We start from the raw sequence: 7,500 nt of genomic DNA, 5'->3' as shown, positions 1-7,500 counted from the left end.
AGTTGTCCCGGGCCCCTGGGGTAGACCTGTTGTCCCAGGCTCCTTGGGGTAGACCTGATGTCCCGGGCCACCGGGGTAGACCTGATGTCCGGGGCCTCCGGGGTAGACCTGATGTCCGGGGCCTCCGGGGTAGACCAGTTGTCCCGGGCCCCTGGGGTAGACCTGTTGTCCCAGGCTCCTTGGGGTAGACCTGATGTCCCGGGCCACCGGGGTAGACCTGATGTCCGGGGCCTCCGGGGTAGACCTGATGTCCGGGGCCTCCGGGGTAGACCAGTTGTCCCGGGCCCCTGGGGTAGACCTGTTGTCCCAGGCTCCTTGGGGTAGACCTGTTGTCCCGGGCCGCCGGGGTAGACCTGTTGTCCCAGGCCCCTTGGGGTAGACCTGATGTCCCGGGCCACCGGGGTAGACCTGATGTCCCCGGGCGGAGCCGGGGTAGACCTGATGTCCGGGGCCTCCGGGGTAGACCAATTGTCCCGGGCCCCTGGGGTAGACCTGTTGTCCCAGGCTCCTTGGGGTAGACCTGATGTCCCGGGCCACCGGGGTAGACCTGATGTCCGGGGCCTCCGGGGTAGACCAATTGTCCCGGGCCCCTGGGGTAGACCTGTTGTCCCAGGCTCCTTGGGGTAGACCTGATGTCCCGGGCCACCGGGGTAGACCTGATGTCCGGGGCCTCCGGGGTAGACCAGTTGTCCCGGGCCCCTGGGGTAGACCTGTTGTCCCAGGCTCCTTGGGGTAGACCTGATGTCCCGGGCCACCGGGGTAGACCTGATGTCCGGGGCCTCCGGGGTAGACCAGTTGTCCCGGGCCCCTGGGGTAGACCTGTTGTCCCAGGCCCCTTGGGGTAGACCTGATGTCCCGGGCCACCGGGGTAGACCTGATGTCCGGGGCCTCCGGGGTAGACCTGATGTCCGGGGCCTCAGGGGTAGACCTGTTGTCCCGGGCCCCTTGGGTAGACCTGTTGTCCCAGGCTTCGGGGTAGACCTGTTGTCCCAGGCCTTCAGGGTAGACCTGTTGTCCCGGGCCTCCGGGGTAGAACTGTTGTCCTAGGCTTCGGGGTAGACCTGTTGTCCCGGGCCGCCGGGGTAGACCTGTTGTCCCGGGCCGCCAGGGTAGACCTGATGTCCTAGGCTTCGGGGTAGACCTGATGGCCGAGGCCCCTAGGGTAGACCTGTTGTCCCGGGCCTCCGGGGTAGACCTGTTGTCCCAGGCCCCTTGGGGTAGACCTGATGTCCTAGGCTTCGGGGTAGACCTGATGGCCGAGGCCCCTTGGGTAGACCTGTTGTCCCAGGCCCCTTGGGGTAGACCTGTTGTCCCGGGCCGCCGGGGTAGACCTGTTGTCCCGGGCCGCCGGGGTAGACCTGTTGTCCCAGGCCTCCGGGGTAGACCTGTTGTCCCGGGCCTCCGGGGTAGACCTGTTGTCCCGGGCCGCCGGGCTAGACCTGTTGTCCGGGGCCTTCAGGGTAGACCTGTTGTCCCGGGCCGCCGGGGTAGACCTGTTGTCCTAGGCTTCGGGGTAGACCTGTTGTCCCGGGCCGCCGGGGTAGACCTGTTGTCCCGGGCCGCCGGGGTAGACCTGATGGCCGAGGCCCCTAGGGTAGACCTGTTGTCCCGGGCCTCCGGGGTAGACCTGTTGTCCTAGGCTTCGGGGTAGACCTGATGTCCTAGGCTTCGGGGTAGACCTGATGGCCGAGGCCCCTTGGGTAGACCTGTTGTCCCAGGCCCCTTGGGGTAGACCTGTTGTCCCGGGCCGCCGGGGTAGACTTGATGTCCTAGGCTTCGGGGTAGACCTGTTGTCCCAGGCCCCTTGGGGTAGACCTGATGTCCTAGGCTTCGGGGTAGACCTGATGTCTTAGGCTTCCGGGGTAGACCTGTTGTCCCGGGCCTCCGGGGTAGACCTGTTGTCCCAGGCTTCGGGGTAGGCCTGATGGCCGAGGCCCCTAGGGTAGACCTGTTGTCCCGGGCCGCCGGGCTAGACCTGTTGTCCCGGGCCTCCGGGGTAGACCTGTTGTCCCAGGCCCCTTGGGGTAGACCTGATGTCCTAGGCTTCGGGGTAGACCTGATGGCCGAGGCCCCTAGGGTAGACCTGGCCTTGGCCTACGGCAGCCTGGGCCTCCGGGGTAGACCTGACAGCCGAGGCCCGGGGTAGACCTGTTGTCCTAGGCTTCGGGGTAGACCTGTTGTCCTAGGCTTCGGGGTAGACCTGTTGTCCCGGGCCTCCGGGGTAGACCTGTTGTCCCGGGCCTCCGGGGTAGACCTGTTGTCCCGCGCCGCCGGGGTAGACCTGTTGTCCCAGGCCCCTTGGGTAGACCTGTTGTCCCGGGCCCCTTGGGGTAGACCTGTTGTCCCGGGCCGCCGGGGTAGACCTGATGTCCTGCGCTTCCGGGGTAGACCTGATAGCCCAGGCCCCTTGGGGTAGACCTTTTGTCCCAGGCCCTGGGGGTAGACCTGTTGTCCCCGGGCGGGCCCTCGCCTACGGCAGCCCGGCCCCTTGGCTAGACCTGTTGTCCCAGGCCCCTAGGGTAGACCTGTTGTCCCAGGCTCTTGGCTAGACCTGTTGTCCCGGGCCGGCCTTGGCCTACGGCAGCCTAGCAAGCGGCAAAAGGATGCAGACAGCGCCGGGGAGGCTGATGGGGGAGGGCGGGGCGCCCCCAACCGCCCATGGCCGGCTGCGCTTGCCACAGAGCGGGCAGGGCCAGGGGCCGGGGCAGGGCCAGGGAGAGAGGGCACGCCAGAGCGTGAATGCCTATGGGCGGGCCGGCGGGCGGCTGCGCGCGCGCGGGTGGCAGGGGGGGCCGGGTGGAGGTGGCTGGGGAGGGGTTGGCGAGGGGGCGGGGATGGTTGGCCGCGCCTTCCTTTCACGCGCAGCGGTGTGGTAGCCTGCAGGCGTGGCCGTGCGTTAGGGTTAGGGTTAGGGTTAGTTGGGGGGGGGGGGGGGGGGGTTAGGGTTAGGGTTAGGGTTAGGGTTAGGGTTAGTGGGGGGGGGGTTAGGGTTAGGGTTAGGGTTAGTGGGGGGGGGGTTAGGGGGTTAGGGTTAGGGTTAGTGGGGGGGGGGTTAGGGTTAGGGTTAGGGTTAGGGTTAGGGTTAGGGTTAGGGTTAGGGTTAGTGGGGGGCGGGGGGAGTTAGGGTTAGTGTTAGGGTTAGGGTTAGTCGGGGGCGGGGGGAGTTAGGGTTAGGGTTAGGGTTAGTTGGGGGGGGGGGTGCGTGTCACTGTTTCTGTCTCTGTGCGGACCAGGGCCGGTGGCTTCGTGCCGGCCCCGGGCGCCTCGGCACCGAGTCCCCACGGCCCCCTAGAGTCACGTCGAGGGCCCAAGACCTCTGCGGACCGTGAAACAACCCGCCCGAAAGCTACACACAGCGCCTGTGTGCTGGCGGCGGTGCCGGCGGCCGCCGTCGCCTCTACCGGCGGGCGGGGCGGGGCGGGGCGGGGAGGGGAGGGGCGCGGCGGGGCGAGCCGCATCGGGGCCAGGGGGGCCGGCCTGGGTAGGTTCCACCCCAGGAGGGCGTGGCGGGGCAGGGCGGGGGGTGGGTGGTGGGGGCGCTGTTTGGCCAGGTCAGCGTGTCAGCAGGCAGAGCACCGGCCTCGGCTTGCCCGTCGGCTCGGCTGGGGGCGCTTCCGATACGAAAGAAAAAGAAATCAAATGGGTCAATTTTTGGGTTGGTTTGCTTTCCCGGATAAGTTTCTCGTTCCAAGCAAATAGAAGAGCCATTCTTTCAGGAAAGGAGAAAAGAAAAAGGGGCGGGGCGGGGGGGGGCCCGGGGGGGTGGGGGACAACCCAAGAAAACCCAAATCCAAACCACAAGCCCCCCAACCCCCCCAAAAAAACCAACCTCAAAAATCAGTATCAGAGAAAGCCAAAGCAACTGGAAAAAACCCCCAAAAAACCCCCAAAACAGCCCCCCCCCCCCCCCCCCAGAAAAACAAAACAAAACAAAATACCAAAGCAAACCCAAACCAAATCCCCCCAAAGAACAACAACAAAAAAATGGAAAACATGTCATGGTCTTGAAAGGGGGGGGTGGGGTTGGGGTTCATTGTGTGGGACGGGGGGTCGATCGAGCCATCTGGCTCCGGGGTGTTATGAGGCTGTGAGCTTCGCCCGGCTCCGGGGTCGCTGGGCACGGCGAGGTGCCCGGGCGGCGGGCGACAACAGGGGGACAGCAGGTCTACCATGGATCCGAGCCGGACCCGGCTCATCAGGTCTACCCCGGCGGCGGCTGGGGACATCAGGTCTACCCCGGCTCCGGCCGGGGACATCAGGTCTACCCCGGCTGCGGCCGGGGACATCAGGTCTACCCCGGCTCCGGTCGGGGACATCAGGTCTACCCCGGCTCCGCCCGGGGACATCAGGTCTACCCCGGCTGCGGCCGGGGACAACAGGTCTACCCCGGCTCCGGTCGGGGACATCAGGTCTACCCCGGCTCCGGCCGGGGACATCAGGTCTACCCCGGCTCCGCCCGGGGACATCAGGTCTACCCCGGCTGCGGCCGGGGACATCAGGTCTACCCCGGCTCCGGCCGGGGACAACAGGTCTACCTCCGCTGCGGCCGGGGACATCAGGTCTACCCCGGCTGCGGCCGGGGACATCAGGTCTACCCCGGCTCCGGTCGGGGACATCAGGTCTACCCCGGCTCCGCCTGGGGACATCAGGTCTACCCCGGCTGCGGCCGGGGACAACAGGTCTACCCCGGCTCCGCCCGGGGACATCAGGTCTACCCCGGCTCCGCCCGGGGACATCAGGTCTACCCCGGCTCCGGCCGGGGACATCAGGTCTACCCCGGCTGCGGCCGGGGACAACAGGTCTACCCCGGCTCCGGTCGGGGACAACAGGTCTACCTCCGCTGTGGCCGGGGACATCAGGTCTACCCCGGCTCCGGTCGGGGACAACAGGTCTACCCCGGCTCCGCCCGGGGACATCAGGTCTACCCCGGCTGCGGCCGGGGACATCAGGTCTACCCCGGCTGCGGCCGGGGACATCAGGTCTACCCCGGCTGCGGCCGGGGACAACAGGTCTACCCCGGCTCCGGTCGGGGACATCAGGTCTACCCCGGCTCCGGTCGTGGACATCAGGTCTACCCCGGCTGCGGCCGGGGACATCAGGTCTACCCCGGCTCCGGCCGGGGACATCAGGTCTACCCCGGCTCCGCCCGGGGACAACAGGTCTACCCCGGCTCCGGCCGGGGACATCAGGTCTACCCCGGCTCCGGTCGGGGACATCAGGTCTACCCCCGCTGCGGCCGGGGACATCAGGTCTACCCCGGCTCCGGTCGGGGACATCAGGTCTACCCCGGCTCCGCCCGGGGACATCAGGTCTACCCCGGCTGCGGCCGGGGACAACAGGTCTACCCCGGCTCCGGTCGGGGACAACAGGTCTACCCCGGCTCCGCCCGGGGACATCAGGTCTACCCCGGCTGCGGCCGGGGACAACAGGTCTACCCCGGCTCCGGTCGGGGACATCAGGTCTACCCCGGCTCCGGCCGGGGACAACAGGTCTACCTCCGCTGTGGCCGGGGACAACGGGTCTACCCCGGCTCCGGTCGGGGACAACAGGTCTACCCCGGCTCCGGCCGGGGACATCAGGTCTACCCCGGCTGCGGCCGGGGACATCAGGTCTACCCCGGCTGCGGCCGGGGACAACAGGTCTACCCCGGCTTCGGTCGGGGACATCAGGTCTACCCCGGCTCCGGCCGGGGACAACAGGTCTACCTCCGCTGTGGCCGGGGACATCAGGTCTACCCCGGCTCCGGTCGGGGACAACAGGTCTACCCCGGCTCCGGCCGGGGACATCAGGTCTACCCCGGCTGCGGCCGGGGACATCAGGTCTACCCCGGCTCCGGCCGGGGACAACAGGTCTACCCCGGCTGCGGCCGGGGACATCACGTCTACCCCGGCTCCGGTCGGGGACATCAGGTCTACCCCGGCTCCGGTCGGGGACAACAGGTCTACCCCGGCTCCGCCCGGGGACAACAGGTCTACCCCGGCTCCGCCCGGGGACAACAGGTCTACCCCGGCTCCGCCCGGGGACATCAGGTCTACCTCGCTCCGGGGTCCGCCGGGGGCCGGCCTTGCCCCCTGGTGGCGGGCGCCGGCCGGGGACATCAGGTCTACCTCGCTCCGGCGGGACTTAGTGCAATTTCGGCGCCGGCCGGGTAGACCTGTTGTCCCGGCCGTCTGCGGAAGTTCACCAAGGGGTCGCTGTTGTCGGCCGCCTCCGGCTGCGTCATGGTAGGAGGCGGCCTGTGTTGGCGCCCCTCCCCGGTCGAGCTGCATTGGTCCTCTTGGAGGCCTGGCCGGCTTTGGACTCGTCTGTCCGTCTTATGGGAGCGAGGTGACGGGCCGCATCCCCGCAGGTTGACCCCGTACCTGCGTCCGAGGCGGAGCGGAGCGGCCGCGCGTGCGGTCGCCAGGGCCAAGCGAGTGCCGCCTAGCCGGGACGAAGCGCGCGTGCCTTTGTGTCCCGGCTCCCGTCCTTCCCAGGGAAAAGTGGGTCCAGTTGGCGAGGCGAGAGAGAAGGGGCCGCGCGAAAGAGGCGGATCCGCGGAGGCGAGAGAGAAGGGCCGCGCAAGAGCGGATCCGGAGAAGGCCGAGAGAGAGAGCAAGAAGGGGGTGAAAGACGATCCGAGAAAGCTGCTCGCCGGCCCCGAGGCGAGGCGGGGAGAGAGAGCCGAGAGAGCGAGAGCGAGCCCAGAGAGAGAGTTGCCGAGAGAGAAAGAGAAGCCGCGAGCAGCGTGTCCCGCTCCGGCCCGGCTTCTGCCGGTCGATTGGCCACGGGGGGGGGCGGCCCCCCCCGGGCACCGGTGGCGGGCGAGGCGGCGGCGCCTCGTCCCTTTTCTGCCCGGCCTTAAGCCGGGGGCCCGCTCGGCGGGCGCGGTTTTGGGCCCGTCGGTCCGCCTCGGCGGTGGCGGCGGTGCTCGGCCCGCGTTGGAGAAGCCGTCCCCCTCCCTCGGCCTTAAGCCGGGGGGACCCGCCTTGTGGCGGGCAGAATTTTTGGGCCTAGTTCTTTTTTTTTTTTTTTTTTGAACTTGCCGGGCCCGGCACCCGACGGAGAGCCCCCCGGACTGGTCCTGGGCGAGGCGGCGGCGCCTCGCCTACCTCGGTCGTGGCCGGATCGACTGAGCCGCTTGTGCCGGGCGGGGCCGGCTTTGCCGCGCCGGGTCGGTTGCTTTCGGTTGAGGCGGGCGGAGTGTGGGGGGCACCCGCCAGGCCTCCTCCGCGGGCCTTGTGTCTTTTTCTCTGGCGGCCCTAAGCCGCGGCACTGAGGAGCGTTGCGACGACAGCGCGAGGCGGGATGCCGGTGAGTCCGTGGTGGGGAGGCAGTTGAGGCCCGTCACTCGGCCCCCCCGCTGCGGGCCCCTGGCCCCGTGGCCCCCGTGGCTAGCACGGGGCGTTGCGAACGCGCCTCCGTGTGCCTTTTTCTTTTGTCGTGCCGTCCCCCGGCCTTTTTTGTTCCGGCAGGGCAAGCCGACCGCCGCGAGGCCGGGCGAAAGCCGCCGGTGGCCCG

The sequence above is a fragment of the Agelaius phoeniceus genome, unplaced genomic scaffold (assembly GCF_051311805.1).
Source record: "Agelaius phoeniceus isolate bAgePho1 unplaced genomic scaffold, bAgePho1.hap1 Scaffold_113, whole genome shotgun sequence".
Classification (NCBI taxonomy): Eukaryota; Metazoa; Chordata; class Aves; order Passeriformes; family Icteridae; genus Agelaius; species Agelaius phoeniceus.
The sequence above is the reverse complement of the archived record's forward strand: the minus strand, read 5'-3'. Positions refer to the sequence as shown.